This window comes from Stegostoma tigrinum, chromosome 26 (genome assembly GCF_030684315.1).
Source record: "Stegostoma tigrinum isolate sSteTig4 chromosome 26, sSteTig4.hap1, whole genome shotgun sequence".
Lineage (NCBI taxonomy): Eukaryota > Metazoa > Chordata > Chondrichthyes > Orectolobiformes > Stegostomatidae > Stegostoma > Stegostoma tigrinum.
In genome coordinates, this window is record NC_081379.1 from 17,280,806 (window position 1) to 17,307,451 (window position 26,646).

The window sequence follows — 26,646 nt, forward strand, 5'->3', positions numbered from 1 at the left end:
GTTCATCTTCTTGTGTTACTCAATGACCACATTTTTCTACTGGGCCAGTGTCACCACTGAGCATGAGCAAAATCCTCGTTTAGTATCTCTGCCTTGTTCTTTATTCAGCGAGCAGCTTGCCCTGCTTGATCCTTAAAGGCTTTGCTCTATTCGTCAACTGACCTTTTACTCTTTATATGTTTTTGAAACACATTTTACCATTTATTTTAATGCCATCCTTTTTCCTCATTCTTCCTGTTAACTACCTTTTATTTCTGCCTTAGCCTTTCTTCTACACTTCAGAGAATCCTCCTCCTTTTGTTGCTATTATTATTATAATTATTATTAAGGAATGTATTATATGCTTCCTTTTTCTTCCTTATTTTCTTATCAATATCCTTAGTCATTCAGCGCACTCCACCTTTGGATATCCTGTACTTGTTTCTCTTGGGTACGTACCTAATTTGCACACTGTTCATCTCTCCCATTTTCCACTCACCGTTTTATTCACCAAGATGCATTTCCAGTTTATGTGCTCCAGTTCAACTTTTAGACCCATAAAATCTGCCCTTTTCTAGTCTGAGATCTTAATCCATGACATTTTAAAATCCTTTTCTAGCTTCTTATTGAATCTTTATGATCACTTTTCCATTGCTCCTCCACTGTGTGTTTTCCACTTGGTCTCCCTGATTTTCTAGAACCAGATCCTGCACAGTGCCCTCCCTGGTAGAACTAGAAATGTATTGTTTCAGAAAGTTGTTCTTCACACTTTGCAGGAATTTCACCCCTCTGTGCCCAACACTCTACTTCCTCCCCCCCACCCCCAAGCCTACGTGAAACTAATTGAAATTGCCACCTATTGTATTTGTCCTGTAGATTTCCACAATCTGCCTATGAATGCTCTCTCTACTTTTCACTGTTTGGAGGTCTATAATAAATACCCAACAAGGTCACCAGTCCTTTCATGTTTCGCACCTTTTAACCAATGCCTTGTGTTTTTTAGCAAATGTTTTGCGATCATCATTGTATTTTTCCTGAGCAAAACTTAGACCTTTTCTGGACATAGTATATTGATCGTTGCATAGCAGCATCTCACCTGTGAAGCTTTTGCATGAGCTCTGTTTCACAATGGTTGTGAATAATGTTTCCTGGAAGTAGGCACCTTTTCTCCTTAGTTGTTATGCACCACAAAAAAAATGTGAATTAGGCCACTGATTTTTAACTCTAAACTACTTAGAATCTAGTTCCGACTGAGCCTGCTTCCCTGCCAGCTACAGAAGAGCATATTACTGACAAATGTCTGTCCTTTCATGTGTAACAGTGGAGTATTTTCATACTTCTGTTTTGTTTAACAGCTAAGTTGCCTTTATACTTGGAAGCTAATTGATTTTATAGTTTAAAATTACAAATACTTTTCACATTGTCAAAAAGTGAGACAGTTTGCATGTTTCTCTTTAACTACTGTTATGTTATACTACATTAGTTAATGAGAGAAGTGAAAGCTCAAATGCCTCGTGCAGAAGAAACCTCAATATTTTTGTTATTCAAATTCGAGCCAAGTTTGGAATCTGTTTCCGTTGTGAAATAAAATACCATCTGGAGTGTAACTTGTGATCAGTACTAATCACACAAATGTGTCCTAAATATCCAAGGACTCAGTTATGGGAACTAAACTGGTGTATGCTACTTTCTTTTGGCACTACAATGCCATGTAAGACTCAAAAGGGGTCCAAGATGCAGGTATGTATTTCCAGTGAAAAGTATGTATGATGCTATCTCTATAAAAGCATTTGCACTGAGCAATTGGTAGCAGTGAGCAGTAGGATGGTATACATAATGAGCAGCATTGACTTAATGCTTTTGGTGCCATGTTTAAATTTCTCACACATAACCTAATACTGTCTTAATCTAGCACAAGCTGAATGCAACATTAAATGGAATGAAGTACTGTAGCTTGGCCTATTAAATTCCTCATCTAGCCCTCTGCAACAGGACCAACATGTGACCTCAGTCTCTAGCAAGCTAGCCCTTGCATTATCATTTTCTCTCTCTCCTTTTCCCCTCTATTTCACACAAGTGTAAAGGATCAATGGCTTGACATGTGGGCCTCTTGCCAATCTTAGCTGCTAAAATGCATACTGGCTGTTTCTGAACTGGTGACTGCAAGTAGGATTAAGTGAGAGTGTCTCTTCACCTTTGCTTTGCTCATCCCCTGCGGACTTTAGAATCCATTTCCAATATCTGTAAAGACAAAGGAACCAGGTTAGAGTTGAAAGAAAACAGTGAAATGTGCATATTACATTATTTGCATCTTTGATGTTAGTGAATGCAGGATAAGGGTAAGAGGATAGAGAGTATAATGAGTGACGAGTATGAAATGCAGTCTTTGAGTTGAATTAGGATTTAAGACTAACTTAATTTGTTCAGCAAATACAGCCACTATTGGCTAGGCTATGCTGCTTTTTTTAAAATCTATGCCTAATTGTCCTTGAGGGCAGTGGTGAACTGCCTTTTTGAACTGCTGTTGTCCATGTGGGTGTAAATATACCCACACTGCTGTAAAGATGAACATTGCAGGATTTTGATTTTTGAGCTGGAATTGCATACAGGTCTGTGGTCTGTCTGCAGGCTTTTGAAATGGTAACTGGTGTAAATGCTAAAATTAGACAAGCATGTAACGGCAGAGTGCTTTTGTGAAATTTAACTTTTTTATTTTAGGTTGAAATAAGCAGACTAGTACATTTGTAAATATAATTTCTTTTTTGCACCAAACCTGGGATGAAGACTATATCCAATCTAGCGATGGGGAATAGACTTTACATGCAAACATTCATGTGCTGTAAAGTGAACGCCTCCTTTTCAAGATCGATATAATGTTTATAAAGGAGGAGCATGCAACTGCTTTTTGGATTTTGATTTTGTGGCTGATTTCCACAGACAAGATAGAAGCTGTCCATTGTACACTAAAATGACACATCAGTGTGAAGTGCTCAAAGAAAGTACTTTACCATGGGACAGAGCCAACTTATACACCTAAAGAGCAAGAATGCTACTTTCCAGAAAAGGCATCCATGAATAACTAAATCAAGAGACAGCATAAAACTATAAAAGAAAAGCAAATGTAACAGTTCAAAAAAAGCTATCACATTTTTTGGTGGGCCAGAAAAGTACAAAGGATGATGAAGCAAAATCAGAAATTGCTGGAAAATCTGTTTTAACATGTATGGAGAGAAAACAAAATTAATGTTTTTGGTCCAGTGACACTTCAGAACTGATGGCGTGGCAAAAGTTAGTATTTATACTGGAGAAAAGATTGAGGAGGGGGATAGAGTAAACAATAGTTGGAGATGGAGCCTGGATGGAGATAAAAACAATGGAGCTGACAAAGGAATTGATAAAGGGCAGCCAGGGAGAATGAATAGCTGTTATTGGGTCCATTAGTTGCTGACAATGAGGTGATGGAGACTGTCTGTTCCAAAAACTGTTGTTCTGTGTCAAGAAAGTAAAATTACCACTTGGTTCTTAGGTTTCGGTTTAGATCATGTGGGCATGCCTCCAGGCAGCGTTGGTATGATCATCAACCCCATAATTTTTTTTAAAAGGTGTATTGTGAGGTACCACACTTGCAACAATTGTAGGAGACCTTGGTGATCCCATCCTTGCATGTGTAGCCTCATTTCTGATTCTTAGTTTTCAAAGACTCCCACCACTTACACGCACAGTGGACCTCCACTTCAAAAAATGCAGGATGTCCCTCCCAACTTTGGGATGACTGCTGATGAGTTTTGCCAATGAAGATGATGGGTAGCACTAGCTGAACTTGGGAATATTTGTGAAGCAGCAGACTGTGTCAATTTAACATGCCTGCCACAACGAGTGGATGAGAGTTAATCATGTGCTCTGATCTCCCATCCATTTTCGTAGACTAATCACTTTAACTTCCCATTTCAGTTTTCATTGTTGATTCCAGATTTATTTTGCATGAGTTGCTGAGTTTTTATTTGCAGAGTTTTCCTGGCATTGATTTTACAGGTGCAAGGCCAGCTGCTAGCAGATGGCTCTGTTTTCTGATTTGTTGGGTTTAATTTAGCGCATTGATTATTATGCATCCTAATAAGAAAATAATTAATACGTTTCTAACTTTTTATTAAATGATGTATCTACTTTATTGATAAGTTACTGTTTCCCCTGTTGGATGGTTGAATAATTATTGCTATTTTAAAATAGTGTGTTTATCTGATGTTTAAAGAAACTAAAGTGCTCCTGTAACTATGCAGCTTGCTTAGATGTCTATCAGGTTCGAGTAGTTCATTTGTAATTTCAGGATATTTAATTTATCTGCACAAATGCCAAAACCATAGTTGGCAGTGGAATTGCAGCAACCATACAGTCACATTCTCCTTTTACTATGGTAACCCTTGCATGCCTGCTGTGGGTTGTGCCGGCTTAGGCCTTAAAATTCTCTTGTCATCTGAGGCTCCTTTTTTATATTGGTAGGATTTTATCCAAAGTATTTACTAATTTTACATCAACTTGTTGAGCTGAAATTAATTTGCTGGTACTTTTTGATCAAGTGATATAGCATTTACTGAGCTGGCTGTGAATTAGAATATGTAAAATACGGTACCTTTCTGAGTATTCAATTGTTGACATGTTTTTGAATGAAAGATTGTTTACACTTCAGTTTGTTTAATTGTGTTGTTAATGAATATTGCAGTTAACATCTTCACCGACAGTTCGTGAAAGCTGCTGAGGAAGTTGAATGTGATTTGTGCAGGGGAACAACTGTTTAAATTTAGTGTCCATATCTGTCTAAAATGCTAGATGTACTTAATGTTTATAGCAGATCCCCTATTCCTACAGAGCAGTTTCTTTTTGTTTAATGACCATTCACTTGCTCAAGTTACTGCCTACTTGTACGAGTAAGGCAAGAAATCTTGTTAAAAGCCAATTTTGCAAACCAGCGATGCCAGGACCTTGCAATTCCCCTACCTGGTCTGTTGTTCAATGCTCCTTTTTTAATTTAGGAACACTCTATTCATGATATCTATTCCTTTTCAAACCGGTTCTTGCACCCCTCCCAATCTTGGATACCCTCCCCCTGCTCATGTAACCCAGTAGTTTGAAAGACTTGGTGTTTAAGTGCTGTGAGCTCCTTTGACTTTCCCTCCCAGTTTTCCAAGATTCCACCATGCCTTAGTGATTTCATCAATGTTACGCCTGCACTTTTTCTGACTCATTCTTCCTTTTTTTTCCCTAAAAAAAAAATTGAATGATGGTGAGCAGCTCAAAGGCTGGGCATTCTCGTGATGCTTAACACTCACCCAGCTGACTTCTCAAAGTTTGCATCTACAACCTGCAAGCCACAGAGTGAATAAAATATTCTCCACTTGCCTGGATAATTCTGCAGCCCCCAAAAAACATTCAGGAATCTTGATTGTATCATTCAGGACAAAAATTAGATCACCTGATGAGCATTCCATCTACCGACTTTTAATATTTGATCTGTTCACCACTAAAATGCAGTGGTAGGCGTGTGGACTACATGAGATACAGAGCAGCAATCGTTTCTAGGCCCTCTCTATGGTACCTTCCAAATTTTGTAATTCTTCCGCAAGAATGGGGACATATGGGAGCAACATCACCTACAAGTTTTAAGAGTAGAGTTGTAGCTTGCGTTGTGATTGGTTGGCTTGCTGAGCTGGTTCATTATTCCGCAGATGTTTTGTTACCCAGCAGGGTAATGAAAATCAGTGCAGCCTCCGATTGAAGTATTGTTGTGTTTTCCTGCCTGATAATTAAACCCTGTGGTCTGTTGAGCTGGATTACCTCACTTCTGGTTTTCCTTTGCAATGGATTGTATGTGGGATTGAGTCCTGTGTTTGGCTTTCTTTGTGGAGTACCAGGCTTCTAGGAACTTCTGTGCCTGTCTCTGCTTTGCTTGTCCCAGGATCTTGATAATGTCCCAACTGAATTGGTGGTTCTCCTTATTTATGTGCATAGAGATAAGTGAGTAATGGTTGTCTTTTTGTAGCCAATTGCTGTTTGTGTACCTTTGTTAATTTCTTTCCTGTTTGTTTGATGTAGTGTTTTGTCACAGCCTCTGCAGGGAATCTTGTATATGACATTTGGTCCTAACCATAGCGGGTAGTGGGTGTTTGGTTTGGGTGAGCAGTTGTCGTAGGGCTGATGAGGGTTTGTGTGCTATTGTGATGCCCAGTGGTCATAGGAGTCTTGTGGTTAGTTCTGATGTGTTCCTGATGTAAGGTAGCGTGATGAGCATGTTGTGGTGTGTAGCATCTTCCTGGCATCTTCTGACCTAGTTTTTCAGACATCCATTGTCCTTGAACACCTGAAAGAGGTATTATTCTTCTCTGCATAGCTCTGTGCTGCTGCAATGTGTTGCCCATATTAGTAATGTTCTTATGCAGCTTTGTTTGTGTGTTAGGGTAGTTGCTGTTGAAGTTCAGTACTTGGTCAGTTTGTGTGTGTGGCTTTCCTGTGTACCTTCATTAGGAATTCCCCATTCATCCTGCTGTCTACCATGGATGCCCATCCAAACACACACAACTTGACTTCCTATACGCTGCATTGCGAAGGAAAACCAGAAGTGAGGTAATTCGGCTCAATGGACTCCCAGAGTTTAAAAACAAGGTGGGAAAACACAATGGTGCTTCATCAGAAGCTGCACTGATGAAACTACCCAGCAGGGTAATGAAACGTCTGCAGAACCACAAACCAGCTCGGCGAACCAACCAACTACAAGTTTTCCTCCAGACTACCCATCATACTTATTTGGAATTGTATCACTGATCCATCACTACTGCTAGGTCAAAACCCATTTAACTCTTTCCTAACAGCACTTTGGTTTGCAGCCATTTTGAGATAGTGATGAACAACCTTCTCCAGGACATTATTCTGAAAAAATTGACATGAAGATTTTCTTCTATTCTGGTCCACGTTTTTTGTGTTAGTTGGATGTGGAAATCATTGGTCACATTTCATTCTGAAACTTTCCACATTGAACCTTGCTTAACCTGCTATTGCCATTTTGACAGTTTCTTTGCTAAATAAGGCCTATTCTGATCATTCCCTGTAATTCACCCTACTTTGCGTGCATGAAGGTTATACGTGAGCAGTCGTAGTACCACGTTTCCATCCATAAGCTTAAGTACATGTTTCACAAATTGGAGCATTAATGTACATTTCTTAGAGAGATATGTCAATCTACTCACTCAAACTTTTTCCTAAAATAACACTGTAGATTTAAAATGAAGTTTCCACATGTTAAACCTTCCTAAAAAACAGACTCCACAGAGTTCATAATAGCTAAATTGTGCCTGAAGAGTTCATCAGATCCCTTCCATTCACATAACCTAATGGAAACAGGGTCTCCATCACCCTCTTCACAATGTTATTGTAACAGACTGACAACAACTGTGAGGAAATACCCAGTTCGTGTGTCTCTTGAGTTCCCTTTTTTTTTCTGAACATTCATTCTATCTCAAATGTCTTGGACCAGACTTAGTTTTACCCAATAAAAACCAAGAGAACTGTGGATGCTGTAAATCAGGAACAAAAACAAAAGCTCCAGCAACTTTGTTTTTATTCTTAGTGTTTGCCCAGTTCATTTCAGTTTGCTGAAGAGAGACAGAATTATTTCTGTGTACAGTCTGCAACAATACTGCCAGGGTGGCAGAAGGCTTCTTTTGAGGGGTCCAGGAAGGAATCCTGTTCTTTCTGATCCACAGAATTTTATAAGTTCACGTTTAATTTTTTTTCCTGAGAGGTTAGATATTTTCCCGGCAGCTATTAACTACATAACCTGGCTTTCACTTGTGCCAACCTACAGCTCTTCAAGATGGTGAGGAGCACTTTTGGGGGCAAATTTCCGCTTACAAAGTTTTTTTTTTCGTTGCCTGTCATCTGACGGAAATTTTATTACAATAAGTCAAAGTTTCTGTCTTCTAACAAGATGTTGTTGTTCTACTTCTTTTTGAATAAATGTCGAACTACGGATTTTAAAAGATAGACTAAGATTCATGTGAAACTAAGCAAACGTGGGACATTGGCACAGACAAGTTTTATGACTTGATTTGTAAGATTTTTTAATAATACAGAAATGTTAGTCTATTTCATTTTTTGCAATACTCAATGTGAAATTTGTAGAATGTAGATACGTACTTCATTCGAGATTCAATACCTGCTTTTTGCAGAGTTCGCAAACTAATTGGACTGCGATCTCTCTCGTTGAGGGAAGCATTGATTATTTGCTATGGAGGTGAAAAACTTAATAGTAAAGGCAGTCAATTTCTTTTTAAGGATGCAGTTACTGTAAAATGGCCCATGTTCAATATGCAGAGATCTTTTAAAACTGAGCGAGTGTGAAACTGAACTCTTTTACCATCCTTAATCAGATGACTCTGTGGACATTTCATTGTTATCTATTAATAATAATTAATGGAAGGCGTAGCAAGGAGCACATGTCACTACCCATAGCAGTGCAATGAGTGGTACCAAAATGCTTTCAATTCTTGTGACAGAAAAGTCAAGAAGTAACCTTGTTTTGCAAATGTCAAGATACTGTCCACAAGGCTTGAGGCAACTGAATAGTTTGGATGACCTCCAGCATTTTTGAGTTGTGGATCAGGAAAAATATATCAATGGAAGATTGTTGCCCTGATGATTCAGAAGAATCTTGAGCCCTGGCTGAATTCACAAAGGTTACAGATGTTCTGAAGTTTTGCACTGCAACATGATAACATGGTTTGACTGTATTGGTAACACAGCAAATTTGTCCAAAGGTAGCCAGTAACAGAAAAAGATATATAGTTTTACAGAGCTAACCTCCGGTGTTTTTTTTTTGTTTTTGTTTCGTTTTGAATACAAGGTCAAGCCATAGTAGGATATGTAGAAATCAAAGTAGATATTTTCACATTTGCTGCATCATTGTCTTTATTTGTTTTGTTTTTGAGAGTGCTCACTTTGAGGCAAAGTGTAGAACATAAGAGCTTCATCTGCTATCCCAAAGCTTTGCTTAACACATCTTTCAGTTTGGCTCCCTGCAGTTTGATTTATCGTGATAATACTATATTTGGTATTGGCCTTGGATTTAAAGGCTTATATACACAGATACATGTGTATCAGTTTGTTTTGGTGTGTTGGCTTGCAGGATAACATTTTTGTAAGGTAGTAGATGACTTAAGTGTAGGAATGTAGATAGATCTAATTTGGTGACGACTGATCGGAATGGGGAGTGCTTTAACGCCTCCCTAACAATCTCTTGTCAAAAATACCCTGCTCTGATCATCCTGTCCTGTTACTTCCTGTTTCACCCCAAAAGTATCTCTGCACACTTGTTTCTAAATAGTTTTTTCCCCCCCAATAGCTGGTACTTGCTGACTATCCATTTGATTCCTTTGCAATCCCTTCAATTTGCAGCAGTTCTTGTTATTTACTCACCATCCCCACGCATGCGAATTGTTGCACTTTGGGAGATCAAATGTTAAGGGAAAGTGTACAGTTAAGGGTAGGATCCTTAACAGCATTGATATACAGAGGGAACTTGGGGTCCTAGTCCATAACTCTTGGAAAGTGGCAACAAAAATAGATAAGTTTTTTTTATAAAAAGAGGCATATGGCATGCTTGCTTTTACTGGTTGGGGCTTTGAATACAAGAGTCAATAAATGATGATGCAAGTTTATAAAACTTTGGTGAGGCCACTCTTGGAGTATTGTGTTCAGTTGCTACATTATAAGAAGGATGGGAAGCTTTGGAGAGGGTGCAGAAAAGCTTTGCTAGAATGCTGCCTAGATTAGACATTATGAGCAATAAAGAAGGGGAGGGGGGAGACAAACTAGGGCTGTATTTTTTTACTAGAGCATGGAAGCTAACTGGAGACCTGATGGAAGTTTTTATAAAATTGAGATGCATAGATTGGGTTGACAGTCCGAATTTTCCCACCCCAGGGTTGGAATGTCCAATGCGAAACAGCATGCAATAGTGGTGAGAAGGAGGAAAATTGAAGTTTTTTTTTTAAACACTGGAAGGTGCCTAAAACGTGCTGCTGAGATAGTGGTGGAGGTGTTTCAGGGGCCTCTAGATAAGCACGTGTAAAAGCAAGGAATGGACGGATATGGACTACGGGCAGGCAGAAGGAATTATTTTAATTTGGCATCATGTTTGGCACAACATTGTGGGCTGAAGGGCTTGTTCCTGTGTTGTACTGTTCTATGTTCTACATACAGCGATCCATCATCCGGTCGCCCCTTTAATCAATATGCATGGTTGAGTGTCTGTTATTTTAGCCTTCCTGGTGTCAGCTTATGAAAGCTATGTGCTACCACCATATGTTTTACATTCAATTGAATCTTCTGTCTCCATTGACCAACATAAGTGTGGTAACAGGCAATTTTCAAATGATAGGATCACCTTTCTTTAGTGGGTGCTCCCAACTGCCGAGTATCATAATCTACACATGAGAATTAGGACTCTAATATGTAGCCCAGAGCACAATTAATATATTATTTTTACAGCTGGCCAGTTTTTCCGTAGTCTGACCAAAAACACAATTGATAAGATGGGACCAGATATAAATTGCTGTCAATGAGTCAGTATAGCAAATTATTAATCAAACACACGTGATTAAATTTTGACAATGTATGTAGCATCATTGCACAAAAGCAATAAGCCTGTTAACTGTTCCCAGTCAGTGAGGCATCTTGTTTTATTTAATCACAAGACAGGTACTGTAATCACTTTGCAGCATGCTCGCTTTCTGTTCAAAAAAGCTTACTGGTAAAGTATATTTAAATTTACTACTTGGTCTCTCTGTGTACAACAGCTGGGGAGAGCATATGCCTAAAACCTGTATTCTGCATATGAGCAGAGACTTTCCAAGATGATGACCTAGAATTTACTAGGGGAGAGAATTTTGCAATATGCTTTGAGGTTAATGTATTTCTCACTCCTCATCTCAAATGTTTTACATTAGAAAATGCTGAATGTGCAATTTAGTGAACATGGAGATTTTAACAGGACAAATCGACATTAGTGAAAGTCTGGGAGCCAACAGTCTAAATTTAATTGGTGAAGAAAATAAGAATCCAGAGAATCTGGAATGAAGGAGAAGTGAATAGTGAATCTAGTTAGATATAAAGAGAAAAGCTTTGTTAAGAAACACATTTTCAACCCGCAAGAATGAGATTTCACCGGTTCAATTGTCCCTGTCTCCCTTCTGAATCCCCACAGTTCAGTGCAGTTGCAGAAACATAAATTTGAAAATTGAAAGGGTACTTGTCATTGGATGCCTTCAAAAACATTCTGCTGTGTAAATCCTCCAATTTCTTTAAAGCATGGGGAGATTGCTGGCAAGTTAAGTAACTGAAATCTTCCAATTCTTCTGTTGATTCTCAATCTTGTCGGTAATTTTTTTTTCCGACGACAAAATCCTTTCTTTTTAATATTAGTCATAATTAGTGTTTGTAGTTTGAGCGACTTCAGGTTCAAGTTGAAGATCTGGAGTTTGAGCTTTGTGCCGCATCGGGGATACTACTTCACTCCAGGAGCAGCCTTGCCTCTTAAATTAGGTAAAGCAAACTTGGCCTGTGATCCAGGACAAGGAAGGTGTGAACGTAGGTGAGGGAAACATGGGGATACGATGAGCAGTTCTGAAGGACTATTAGTCTCTGCAATTGTCCAACAGTAACCAGATTCTTGCAGTCTGTGGTGAGTGGGGATTGTGTAGGGAGAATAAGCAACCTAACCATGGCACTGTGGAACAGAAAGCCATTCAATTAAGGTGAGAAACTAGAAACACAATAACAAGCATAATTAAGGGAATAGATGCAGTGCTTTGCAGCCATGAGCTTGAGTCCTGAAGGCTGTGTTGTTTGCATGGTGCAGGGTTTCAGGACATTGCCTCGGGTAAAGATTTGCTGAGCGTGGGATGGAAGGGATCAATTTGTTGTCATCCAGAGATAGTAATGACACTTTCAATTTTCACAGTTATTACATTCAGAAATATGAAGATTTCAGGAAGGTATAATTTACATGTCCACTTAAACTCTGCAACATCTAGTACTACAGTTGGAGAGATTTTGTCATTTCAAGCTGGCAGTTGTCAGGAGAATTTTTAAGCTATACATTGCGAAGGTGAAACCCTCCTCTTGAGTTCTGTAGTAGGATCATGTTGGACTTGAAATGTTAACTCTGCTTCTCTCTGTACAAATGCTACCTGACCTGCTGTGTTTCTCCACCATTCTGTACTTGTTTCCAATTTCCAGCAACCACAGTTTTTTTTGGTTTTGTATCATTGTGCAGACTCTGTCATCCTCACAACTTGCTTTCCCACTTATTTTTGTCATATGCAAACTTGGCTGTTGTACATTCACCCTCCTCATCCAAGTCCTTAATATAATGTAAATAATTGCGGCCACAGCAATGATCCCTGTGGCACTTGGAATCATATTTAAGCCTTGAAGGGCCTTTTCTGTGCTGTAAGCCTTGATGATTTTGCATTGGTGCAGAGCAAACATCTAGCTATTCTAACCCCATTTTCAATTGGGCTATAGCCTTGTATGCTTGAGCATCACAAATGCACTTCTAAATACTATGTAAATGTTACTAAGGTCTCTGACTTTACCACTGATTTTCAAGCAGTGCATTCCAGATTTCTTCCACCGTATTAAGTGGAAAGGCATTTTTCTCTCATCTCCCTCTCGAGTTCCCTGCACTTTACCTTAAATATATGCTCCATAGTCATTGACCTCTCCATGAAGGGGAAACATTCCTTTCTTTCTGGCATGCTACCATATCTATGGTGTGCATTTATGCACGCACGCGCACCCAGTCTCTGACCAGCCTCACTCTATCTAAGAACTAAGAACAATATAGCACCAGAATAAGCCCTTCAGCCCCCCAAGCGACACATTGTTCCCTTCCGTACCAAAATTGTTTTCACTTACAGAACCCATATCCCACTATTCCCTTCCTATTCATGTATTTGTTCAGGTGCTGGTGTGCCTGCTTCCACCACCACCACCCCATCACCTCTGCAAACCGTTCCAGGCGCTCGCCAACATTTGTGTGGGGGAAAAATACTTGCCTAGTATTTCTTCTCTTTTTAAAATTCCTCCCTCTGCACCTTGAACCTGAGTCCCTTAGTGATTGCCATCCTGGGAAAAAGCCTCATGTTTTCTACTCTATCTGTGCCACTCTCGGTCTTTTAAGCTTCTATCAGCTTGCTCCTCAAACTCCTGCATTCCAGTGAAAACATATGGTCTAGCCAACTTTTCTTCATAACTAAAATCCTCCATGCAAGGCAGCATCCTGGTAAAACTCTTCTATACCCTGTCCAAAGCATTCACATCCTTCTGGTTGTGCAGTGACCAGAACCGTATGCAATATTCCAAGTGTGGCCTAACTAAATTTCTACAAAGCTGCAGCATAACTTGTCTGCCCTTTTATACTCAATGCCCCTTCCAATGAAGGCAAGCATGCCATAAGTGTTTTATTTTTTAACCACTTTGTTGACTTGCGCTGCCACCTTCAATAATCTGTGGACTTGCAGATCCAGATCCCTCTGCATATCAGTACTCCTAAGGGCTCTGCCGTTCACTGTATAATTTCCACTTGTACTTGACCTTCCACAATGCATCACCTTTCATTTGTCCAGATTAAACTCCACCTGTCTTTTTTTTTAAACCCATGCCTCTAGCTGATGTATACCTGCTGTATCCTTTGACAATCTTCCAAGTAACATTTACCACACCATGTTAATTGGATACATGTCTATCACGTCAGGACTTTGTTTATTTTCTCTCTACAATAATGTGAGGGGGCAGGAAACTGTTTTTACTGACTGAAACTAGTTTGAATATTTTCCTTTAATTTTTTTTTGTTTTTTTATGTGGATCCATAACTAATTTTGGAATCTATAAATTTAGTGATTAAACAACTAATTAGTGAGATATAATGAAGACTACATTAATCAAATTTTAAATGTTATTATCTAAGTGTTATGCACATTCAGCAACCTTGAGTAAATTACTGTCAGCCCTGCTCTGCTGCTTTAGCCATGGACAGCCATCGGTCATTTTGTGCTGATCAGTTATGGGAACCGTCCAAGTTTTCTTTTCTTTTTAAATTTCAAAATAATGTGAACCTCCAATAGGAAATGGTACTGTTGTGGCAGAAATGTTTCTTATTGCTATGCTGCCACAGAAGTAAATGCTCATAATTTCAACTTACTAAGCAAAACTAATTTAATTAGGGGTGTGTGAACAAAATCAGAAACAATTTTCTCATGCAATTTTAAAGAAAGTGATTTTCTTTTTCTCAGAGCAAATGTTTGAGGAAAATAAAATTAGTTACAAGTGAAGTAAGAACCTAACAACATTAAACTGTGCTATGTAGGCCCTTAATAAAGTCAATTTTATTTTTGTAGAATTAAAATATTTCTTAAAAAGAAACAAGAACTTGAAGTTTTTCATCTTACATCATTTGGAATAGGATACAAGAAACATTTGAAAAAGGAGCACCAATATAAATAACTTGGCAGGAAAAAAAACAGTATTGATTGGATATGGAGATGCAAAAGGAAGTTAACTGTCAATCTTAGTTCTGAAACCAGGCAAGTAAACTCTGCTCAGAATGCGGCAAAAATTGTCCATAAGACTATAAGACATAGGAGTGGAAGTAAGGCCATTTGGCCCATCAAGTCCACCTTGTCATTTAAATCATGGCTGATGGGCATTTCAACTCCACTCCCCTGCACTCTCAATCACAATGTCTTTGTTTTAGCCACAAAACTGTTAATATATGTAGCTTCCAGCATGTTTAAATGCAGCACAGTGCAGATTATTTAATTTCCTGTATAAAATATTGGTTTATCCGCAACTAGAATACAGCGTACGTATCTGATCACTGCACTGTAGGAAGGATCAGATTGCATGCCATTAACCAGAATGTTCACTGGAACATGTCAGCTATGAAGAGTAAGGCTGGGAATGAGGTCCTTGGGTGGAGGAGGCTGAGGTGGGACATGATTAAGGAGCATAGATAGAAGAGAGAGAAATAACCTTTTCCCTTTTTTAGTAGAGGAATCAATAACCAGGAGGATAGTTGTAAGATAAAGGACAGCAGATTTTGATGGGATTTGAGAATATTTCTTTGTCACCAAGATGGTGAGTATCTGGAACTCATAGCCTGAATGTGTGATTAGAAGCAGCAATCTTCAACATAGTAAGTATTTAGATGAATATTTGAAATACCACAGGAAGTGGAAAATGGGATTAAAGTAAATAGTTGCTTGATAACAGTTGTGGATAGGATGGGCTGAATGGCCCCTTCATGCTGTAAGACTGTAGACACTTAGTTTATTATGTCCGTAGCAGAATCGCATTTAAAGTTCTGAGGCTGACAAATATGAGTATGTTGAGAACTGAGATTGACTGACAGTTAACTATTCTTCTTACTGCGTCTTAGTGCCAACACTGATCTAACAGCACCATGCTATACAAATTGGTATCTATTTTTTCCCAACGTCTGTTTTTGGCAAGCTAGTCCTGCTAAGTGCAAGACAAAAAAAGAGTTTATTTTATCTGTATTTAAATTCTCTATTACCAAGCAATTATTTGTCAAATTTAAATAGCTGGATATTAAAATGAGACTTTACTTCCTTTGAATGTAACTTCTAGTTGTTTTACTTTGTAGCTCAGTATTTACTGTAATAATCAACAATTGAACTGGTAATTGGTCAATATTAAATGCTGTTTTTTCACAATTTTTATAGAATTTTGCAAGGAGAAATATGACCACAGTTCTTGATGCCTGTAATGTCAAAGTTTCTGTTCAAATTTGTAGAGCTCTGTAGTTCAAGTCTCACCTTTGTAAGCAGCTGGGATTTTCACTTCCTCTGACCTCACTTGGGGAGATATGACTGTTTTTCAAAATTTTCAGTAATGCTTAAAATGGGTGAATGGATTTCCAGCATTTAAATTTGATGTGTAGTTGGATGCTCCATTAATGTAGTGAAGTCTGTCTATCTGGTAACTTAGCTTAATTACAATTATAAGCTAGTATATGCACTCCATAAAAGATATTTGCTTGGTTCACTTTTGGGAGTAATGATCTCCAGAATATCTCCTTGGAAGATTAAGTTGTTAGGCCAATAAAGTAGATGGTGCAACTGCTAGTTTGAATGACATTTTTCCCAATTACATAGTTTGCCATGCTTCATAATCCAAAAGAAAAAGCTCCTCTTTACATGGTGTTTCTCATTCCCAAGACATGCTTTAAACTTTCACAGCCAATGAAACACATTTTTGGAGCATGAGTTAGTGGGAACTGTCAATGCTGGAGAATCTGAAATAACACGGTGTGAAGCTGGATGAACACAGCAGGCCAGGCAGCATCCGAGGAGCAGGAAAGTTTTTTTTGACGTTTCGAGTCGATACCCTTCTTCAGAAATTGGGGAGGGGAAGGGGATTCTGAAATAAGTAGGGAGACCTGCCCCTAGACCTCCTCCCTCACCCCCATCCCTGGCCCTAAGAAGACTCTTCACATCAAATTGATGTTCACCTGCACATCTGTTAATGTGATGTACTGTATCCGGTGTGCCCGTTGTGGCCTCCTCTGAATTGGGGAAACTGATGGAAGCTTGGGGACTGCTTTTGCGATACACCTACACTCAGTTTGCAACAAATAACTACATCTCCCAGTAACGGACCATTTCAACCCCCCCCCACCCCCGCAAAAACACTCCTTGGGCGACATGTCCATCCTGGGCCTCCTGCACTGCCACAATGACGCCACCCGAAAGATGCAGGAACAGCATCTCATATATTTCGCTTTGATACCCTTGGGCTGCAGGGTTCCCATGTTGACTTCACAAGCATCAAAATCTCCCCTCCCCTGACCACATACCAAAACCAGCCCAGCTAGACCCCGCCTCCCTAACCATTCCTCTCACCTCAAGCCCCACCCCCATCTCCAACCCACAAACCTCATCCCGCCATTCCCCACCCCACCCCCTCGACCTTACCGTCCTCCTTGGACTGACCTATCCCCTCCCTAACTCCCCACCTACATTCACCTTCGCTGGCTCTAACCCCACCTCTTTGACCTGTCTGTCTTCTCTCACCCTATCTTCTCTTTTATCCATATTATATCTGCCTCCCCGCCTCCCTATTTATTTCAGAATTTCCTTCCCCTCCCCCATTTTTGAAGAACGGTCCTGACCCGAAACGTCAAACTTTCCTGCTCCTCTGATGCTGCTTGGCCTGCTGTGTTCATCCACCTCCCGTTTTGGAGCATTGTCACTACGGTACACAAGTTTAGCCAAGTTGGTTGCCAACAGTAATGAAGTGAATGACTTTTTTTAATGATGTCAGTGATGTGAGATCAATCAACAAAGCAGTTGCTCTCAACGGTGTTATGTTTTACTACTTTGCCTTAGATGTGTGAGTAAATAAATCCTTTCAAAAATACAGAATGTGAGAGATATGATTAAAATTGAGTGTTGGTAGGTGATAAAACAAATATTTACTAGACCTGGAAGTGTGCAAACATTCCCATTGGCAACATTCGTGCCAATGGATCATTCATGCATGGAATCTTGGTCACTTGTGAATTCAGCCGGTTATTCAGATTTATTTCAAGCATAACAGTTCTGAAGAAAGGTCATTGGACCCAAAATGTTAACTCTGATTTCTCTCCACAGTAGCTGTCTTACCTCTTGGGTTTTCCCAGCAATTTCTGGGATCCACCACCAAACCCTGCCCCCCCCCCCCCCCCCCCCCCCCCCCCCCCCCCCCCGCATATTTTCAGTATCTGCATTTCTTTGCTTTTTTTTTAATATATAGTTCAGATTTGTTTACCTTTTTTGTTTCATTTGGCTTTTATTTTATTAACATAGGTTCAGTAACCCATATTAAGGACCTGCCAGCATTATTGACATCATTGTGCAACCCACCCTTGGATTCTTCAGAACTCCTAAGTGATTTTTTTTCTGTCTCCTTCCAAATCTTCAAACTTGTTTACAGGAGGTTTGAATCACCCTGCTAGTTGCAACAGTAACTTCTCTTACCTTTTTATGTTAGTTTTGTTCAAGATAATATGGGCTTCCAAATGGAAAACAGTTGTATTCTATTTTTAATTGCTTTCTATTTTGCTGTTGGCTTGAGTGCCGAAACAGACTTTAAACTTCACTTAATCGACCATTCAGTCACTGGAAGGGTTCAAAGTTGATTTGCCAGAAGTTTTGGATAGATTGTTGGTATATGAAGTTGACAAGGCATCCAGGATCAGATGTGCACCAAAGACTTTTGAGGAAAGTGAGAGCAGAAATTGCAGAAGCAATTCAGTCTTTCTTTAGACTTAGAGGTAGCAGAAGACTGGAAAGGCACAAACATTGTGGCCTTATTCAAAAAAATGTTGATAAAGATAAGTCCAGAAATGATCAACTAATCAATTTTATAGGTGGTTGGGAAGTTTCAAGAGGTTGTTATTTGGCGTAGAATTAGTCACATGGAAAAAATGGTTGGTTTATGAGGCAGAGTCAGCATGGTGTTTTTTTAAAAGGGGAAATACAGTTCAAATAATTACTGGAGTTTCTTGAAGGGATGAAAGATTTGATGAAGGTGATACTGTTGACAATGGGTAGTTTTTCAGAAGGTTTTTGAAACCGTGCCACACAGCAGACTTGAGGAAAATTTACAGGTAATGGAGTAAAAGGGTCAGTAGCAAAATTTAGTCAAAATTGGCTGAATAATAGGAAACCGAATAATGGTCAAATGGATATTTTCATGCTGGGGCAAGGTTTGCAGTGGAGTTCTCCCGGGCTTGGTAATGGGAACAAAAAATGCTAGAAATCACAGCTGGTCAGGCAGCATGCATAGAGAAAGCCTTACTTTTCCTGTTATGTACTAATGACGTGGATCTTGGTGTGCAAGGGCAATTTCAAAGTTTGTAGATGGTGCAAAGCTTGGAAGAATAATGTAGAACCTAGAAGGACAGACAAGTTATGGGTTGGATTTATAGGTGGTAAATGAGTTTCAATGCAGCAATGTGATAGGTGGTGCACTTTGGTAGGAATAACAGAATAAACCTTAGTGCATTTTAAAGGTGGAGGGCTACAGGAGCAGAGGAACCTGGGTGTCAATGTGCACAGAAAAGTGGTAGGACAGGTAACGAGTGGTGAGTAAAGCTATACTGTATGTTTGCCTTTGTTTGTAGGGGACAGCAGAGTACATGACTGAAGGAGGTGATGTTGAAGTTGTTGAAAACTTATGTTAGACTTCAAGTGGAGTGTTGAATACAGTTCTGGGTGACATACTTTTCCTATAGGAAGGATGTGAATGCATTTTGAAAAGTAAGAGCATTTACAAGTATGATTCCAAGTCTGAGGGAGTTAGGACTATTCCCCTTTTGAAAAGGAGACCTGATCAAGGTTTTCAGCATTTGAGTGGGATGGATCAAGTAAATAGGGTGAAACTGTTAAAAGAACAAAGGCAAGAGGGAATAGATTTAGTGATCTGCAAAAGGAGCAGGTGTGAAGCAAGGAAATATTTATTTGCACACCCAGTTATTAGGGTATAGTATGTGCTGCGTAGAAGTGAGCTGGAGGTGGATTTAATTGAGGTATTCAGAGGCTATTGGATGACCTTTTTTTTAGGGTAAAAAATCATTTCCAAGGTAGTCTAGGAAAAGTGGGAAATTGGCACAAAGCAATGATGCTCATTGAACAAGCAGGTGTAGGCACAATGACCTGAATGTCAACCACTGCCAGATGCTTCCGTGATTCTTCATACTCTCTTTTTATTGTTTAGAGTAACAGCTTTGTGTTGTAATCTGCTAACATCTATTGTCACAACCATAATTGTATTTTAGCGTTTGATACCAGTTTAGCAAATCATTGGTTCATAATTCTTCATTCACTTGATTGTAATTAGGGATTCCCACTTCCTGCATCAAGTCCCCTTTTTAATGTCTCTGATCCCTTTTATCTTTAATCAACTCATTGCATGTTACAACAGTGCCTCACTAAATTAAATCTGTCCCCTCAGCTCCCTTAGATCATTTTCACAAGGAGCCTGTGCATTACTGTAATACTATCCCATTTATTTTGCTGTTAACACTTTAAATACTTTAAAGTTTTGGCAAAGATCTGTAGCTCGGGTCATGGATGGGGTTGTCGACTTACTTGCCAAGCTGGCTTGTTCTTGTTCAGCCATTTCATCACCATGCTAGGTGACATCATCAATGGAGCCTCCGATGAAGTGATGTTATTCTACTCAGCTTGGAATTTATACTGTCCAGTCAGTTTATGATGAGTACTGTCATTTCTGGCTTTGATCACTTTGTATATGGGGTCCAATTCTATATTTTTGTTGGTTGCAGTATGGGTGGAGAACCATGCCTCTCGTAATTCCTGTGCGTGTCAATGTGTGACTTGGGCTACTATGGTTACCATGTCCCAGTTAAATTGATGGCCTTCATTAAGGACAAGGTAACCATTTAAAGTGGGAGGGAGATTGAAACAACAGGCCAGTTGGCTTAACAGCTGTCTTGGGAAAAATCACAGAATTGTTATAATGCAGACAGAGGCTATTCAACCCATGATGTCTGTATCTGTTCAGTGAACATCCTGACTTGATGGCAGGTACCGGCAATGCCCGTTTGAATACCTCAATTGATTCTGCCTACACTACACTTCCAGGTAGTACATTCGAGCCCTGACCCACTGGTATGAAAAACTTTTTTTTTCTTGAATCCCATTTGCAGCATTTATAGATCACTTTAAATCTGTATCTTTATCTATCCTAATCATTTTATGTTGGAACAGTTCCTTCCTATAAACTCGATCTTCACCCCTTGTGATTTTTGAAAATTATGTTGAAGATTGCATATGTCTAGTCCAACTAGAAAGGATGTGTGATCTGACCAGTTTCTTGGAAATGACATGGGCTAAATGAATCAAAAGTGGGGGACCATTTAGGAGATAGTGACCCAATGTATTGTAAGATCTAGAGTAGAAATATCACAGATGACATATAAAAACACAGTAAGCAATTCAAGGCAAGAATGATTCAACTGAGGGAGAGCTATCTTAGTTGGTTGAAGAGCAGAGCTGGGCCTGAAACTAGAGGCTGGTGGAAAAAATCTATTGCTGACCAATGGCAATCCTCGAAGAGGAGATGGTTCAGATAAAAGCAAGAGGCCCCTGGATATTAGAGCTCTAAATTGAAACTGAAATATATATTTTTAAAAGTCTGCAATGACACATCAGGTAGAAAATACAATCAAAAACCCAAAGGAATACATAAGTTTTAGAAAGGAAGTGAAAAAGCATATTTGTGAAGCAAAGAGGGACTATGAGCAAAGACTGGCCGCTTGCATGAGGCCAAACCTCTATGTCTTTAGAAGACACATCAATATGAGTGGGAAGAGAAGTAGTAGGACCAGTGACCAAAAAGAGAATTTATACATGGGGCAGTAGGCATGGCTGATGTGTTAAAGACAGATACAAAGGATGTAGTTGCTACCCAGGTCATGGTGACAGAGGAAGAAACACTCACTAGCAGGGCTCAAAATTGATGAGCAAGTAGTATTGATTAGGCAATACTTATGATTTTAAAAACTCCGGATTAAAACTCAGCTACAGAAGGATCTAGCTGTCCTAGTGCATGAATTACTTATTATGCAGGAAAAACAAGGAATTTGGAAACTTTAAAATGTAATCCTTTTGTTGCAAGGGAAATAGCATAAAAGGGTAGGGAAGTTATGCTTAAGTTTGACAGGGTGTTGGTGAGACTACATTTGGAGTACTGTCTATAGTTGTAGTTATCTTTTAAGGATGGATGTAACTGCAATGGAAGCAGTTCAAATGGGTAGCTTCTGTTGTGAGGAATGGTTGGACAGATGACACTTGTATCTGCTGGCGTTTAGAAAAGTAATAGGCAAATTGATTGAAATGTTAAACCTAGAAGGGCCTTGATAGGGTAGACGTGGAAAGAATGCTTCTTTTTTTAATGGGAGAATCTAAACTAGGGGTCACTGTTGAAACTTAAAGGGTCACCCATTTAAACACCAGTGAAGCAAAAAAAAAAGTCAGTGTAATCTCTGTTTCAAATGCTTCAAGAATTATGCCCCAAAGTCTGAATTTTTTAAGGCAAAGGTAGATAACGCCTTGGCAAGGAAGGAGTTGGAAGGTTACCGGGGTAGATGGAAATGTGAATGTGAGGTTATACTCAGATGAGTCATGATGTCTGCTCATACTACTGGATAAGTCAGATCTGAGACTCATATCTGAATTGATCATATTTTGTTTTTATTTAATATGGTGGTCTTTTTCTGAAATATTGTGCAATTCTGCAGATTCTGCTTTGATAATAAAGCAAAATTTTATTACATAGAAAAGAAGATAAACTAGAACCATCAAAGCTTTTTACACAATGCAGTTTGAAATAATAATAATAATAATAATAATAATAATAATAATACAATCCCACCTATTCCACACTTCGATACTTCTTTTTTCTGTCACATCTATAGGTTTGACCTGGTTATTTCAGTTCCTGGTGTTGGGAGCTTATTGGTCTTTTCATTGATTATTCACACAAATTAACTTTTAAACATTATTAGCTTCAACTAACCCCTTTAAGATTCTAACAAAAACTTATGGACCTGGCATTTTCAAACTAATGCTGAGATATCTTGCATGTCCTGTGACTAGAGCATGATGTACAATAACATTAACAGCAAGGCTTTAATCCTGATAACGTCATCTTTGCACCAGATTGATGTCACGACAAATCTTGGACAACAGGTTCATTACATTGGGAGAATGAGCGAGTGGTAACTCCAACCAATGGACAACTTTCCCAATTTCTAACATCAACTTCATTTTTTTATCAGGCTTTTATTTTGATGCTACACTTAATCTGATATCAAGGGCTGATCTCCCAAGTCAAATCTCTCCACTGATCTACATTCGTGGGTCAGGAATATGATGGAATGCTCTCCATTTGTGAGGATAAATGCAATTCCAACAAGAAGCTTGACACCATCCTGGACAAAGCAGCCCACCTGAGTGGCATCTACATCGTATAGCCTCCGTTCTCTCCACCAGCAGCTGACGGTGCCAGCAGTGAGAATTGTGTATAATCTACAACATCATTATAGGAACTTGTCAAGGCTCCTTCTGCAGTGCATTCCAAGCCGATACGAGCTAGAAGAATTGGGATATTTGTGTGCTGACACCACTGCCTGCAAGTTAATTAACTTTTCGACTTGAAACCATTCTCTCCTAGCTGTCGGCTCAATGCCCCAGCACTCCTTCTGTAACAGTACTTTGAATGTACATACATGAGAGACTGCAGTGCTTGAAGCTGGTGACTTATCGCCAACTACTCCAATTATTTGGAATAGGCAATAATTTCTGGCCTTTAGTAGCACCAGTTCCAATATATTTTTTTTTTAAAAACTGCTTTATCACTCCTCTGCTCATCAACATCACAGGACTCTTACTCTTTTTAGTTCAGTTGCCAGCCATACTGAATGTTTCCAATATTTTGTTTGTATTTTAACTTTTCAACACTTCCTGTGTTTTGCTTTTGTTTGACCAATTTTGTTTTAACATTCTGGTGATCCTTTGTTTGGTGTAACCCAGCAGCTTTGTTATGGAAGTAGTTTATTTGTAACAATAACGCAGGTCAGCGCTAATGTTTGTGAACTAAGGCATTCAATTGATGCTTGTGGCTAAATTAACATTTGTAAAAGGGAAAGGAGTAATTTCACACTTTACTAGAACATAAAAATGTATCCCATGTAATCTTTTGTGGCTCCATTTCATCTCTAGCACTTGATTTTTCTGCATTGTATAATACCTGCAACTGAAATGACCTATTTTTAGATTATGATCCATGCCACTGGGTGAGGTAGAAAACTAGAGTAATGTTTACTTGCCAAATCTGTGAGATTGATGTCTGTTCAACATTAAATGAAAGCTTTGCAGCTTGGCCCGAGGAAGATGGGTTTTGTTCTACAAATGCAGTAACACAGCTCACTGCCAATTTATCAAGTTCTACTTTTAAAAGAAAAATAATTCACCCCTCTAAATTACTGTTAATGATCCTGCATTCTCCTGATGAACGTTAACTCCTAACATTGCCACTTTTCACCTTGAATAGGATTCTACTTTCTTTAGTGTTTATCTGACTTGCTGTTAGATTGAAATTTTGGGGAGTGGACGGGAACATTTAGATGGACACCTTCAGAATGCTTGCTGATTACTCCTTTCCCTTCGTAGTGTATATAATTGTTTGTGCATCTGTATGAGTATCACGTAGAATTTTTACTAAATCTGGGAATGTGGCCTGCTGTTAGAATTGCAAACTCTGCAGAAAGAGGTGTTACCTTCCCTCTGTTTTTAAAAAGAACAATTAGTATGTTATGCAATAAACAGCAAGATAGATTGCATGCAAAATACAATTCAAATATATTTAGGTTTTAGATTCACTAGGTTTCTAGCTCTTAGACAGTTAGGGATAAATTGGCATTTTGGAATGACAAAGACTCGTGTATAACTAATGAGCAGTGCTTGTTATTGTGAATATTTAAAAAATGCTGTGAAAGTGAGAAATCGATTTAATGTAATTCTCCAAATGTTCTTTCTCTAAACATTTCTTGGTGTGCTCCATAATACTTTTTGCTATTAGCAACACACTAATGTCAGTTTTTAAAAAAACAATTATGTCCACAACTGTGATCCTATGAAATGCAGACCTGTAGGTTCTGGAAAGAGTCATACTTGTTTTGTTTTCTTAATTTTTATTGACACAGTGTAAAGATTAATCCTTTGGAGAAGAAAGCATATTTGTGGTTTTAGTTAAATGACTTGGGAGTAACATTTGAACAAAAGTATCAATTTGATAAGCACATAGCTACTCCAAATATTCCTGTTCATTTTGACTCAGCAGGTATATGTTGAAGTGATATTTAAATGTCAGATGCAATAATCACAAGTCCAATCTGATGATTCATCGAGCAGAAAAATCTGATAATTATTTCAGTTGACATCCTTGATGTTTTTTATAGTCATTCACCTTCACTGGGATAAGTGAATTGCAATGCTTATGGCATCCTTACCAACCATAATAGCATTTGTTCAATTTGCTTTAGAATATTTGTTGGTGTGAGAAAATTTGGAAGGCCTAAGACAATGGAGTTACCATTGGAGCACCATTTACTCTGGCAGGTGCTAAATTTATTCAGGCAGTTTTAATTTCCCATCAGGCAAAATAAAATGACTAAGGTTTTATGTTTGGAGAACCAGATATACAATGTTCTTAAAGACATGTATGGAAATCAGGAAGACATATGTGACAAATGGCTTAGCTCTGAGGATTTCCTTCATCTAGTGCTGTATAATACAATTACAAGCTGCCAAAAAAAGTGCTGGTAGCAGGGTTAAAAAAATACAGTGCCAGTTTGTATTAACGATCTAGGGAGAATCTAAATTTATGTTTTAAACCTGACAAATTCACTAACATATTGAAAAATGTGCAATTTGCAATTATTTCCTTAAGCGTTCTGGTACATGATCTTTTAAAGCCCTGTGTTGAATTAAAATTTAAGAGGTACAGTGTACCTTTAGAAATAAAATGTCTTAGGCTGGAAATTGGGCAAAAATATAATTGCTGTATCTGTTTCCTAGATCATATTCTAGTGTAATTTTTAATATTTTCCTCTAATATGATCTGATCGAACTACTGCTCCTTGGCAACATCTGAGGAAATGTCAGACTCTACAATGTAAACTAATGCTATCCAACTCTGGATTGTGACCACTTCTCTTGATTGTCATAGTTGCATCAATGTTGCCAGATAGCTGGCCTTTGATATGCTCAAGGCTGGAATTTGACATCTCACTTCACAATCTTACTCCCTTTTCTGTGGGGCAGCTAGATATTTCGAGTGATTCGGAGGATTTGTTGACATGATTGCTGTGCCATATCATTGTTGCTTGCAGTGGGGGAGGTGCCTGTGACTTTGCAGCTGTGGAATAGTTGAGGCCTTCAGCAGGAGGCCTTTTATTCTATCTTGGTGCTGTTTGCCATGCCATGCGGCAAGGCTCTTGGTTAACACTAGTGATGACAGTAGATCGGGATGGCATTATTAGAGGTTAGTAAGAGAAATTTGACAACGTTCTTTCCTTGTTTTGCACAAAGATCAAGAATACTAAGTGGGAATGAATCCTGGTAATATCTCAGATCGGGTGGATACTGGAAGCAGTTATGTTGGGTAAATGGAGGATGAACTCTAATCATTGAGAGTTTTTTAAAATGGAACCAGTGACCTATTAATGTGAATAGAGTTGTCAAAGTCTCTTTAAACTAATGAAGTATGGGTGGGAGGAGTAAATTAAATGGAAAAGGACTGTTTAGTTCAGTGCTAATTTACAAAGGCCGTGAATGGCCAGGCAATGAATAGAGCAGAGTTGTGAAAGATTTTTTAAATTTAAAAAGTGAAAGCAGTTGCTGTTAATGATGATGTAAGCTGTCTGTGCAGCAGTGCACAGTGTTAGTAATAAAGTAGGGAAACTGGCAGCAATATTCACGAGGAGCCAGATATACTTTCTCAGTGAGTTATGGCTACAGAAACATC

The 26,646-nt window shown here is 38.8% G+C and overlaps 1 protein-coding gene across 7 annotated transcripts in view; it reads left to right on the forward strand.

Annotated features, from left to right (window-relative positions):
- Positions 1 to 26,646, forward strand: part of LOC125464259 (protein-tyrosine sulfotransferase 2-like) — an 83,266-nt gene that overhangs the window by 19,331 nt on the left and 37,289 nt on the right. The window contains exon 1 of one of the 7 annotated variants that reach the window (XM_048556534.2): positions 1,680 to 1,719. The exons of the other annotated variants lie outside the window; for them this stretch is intronic. The gene's annotated coding sequence lies outside the window, so the exon portion shown is untranslated. Of the gene's footprint in view, positions 1 to 1,679; positions 1,720 to 26,646 lie in introns of those variants that run through there. 7 annotated transcript variants of the gene reach the window in all.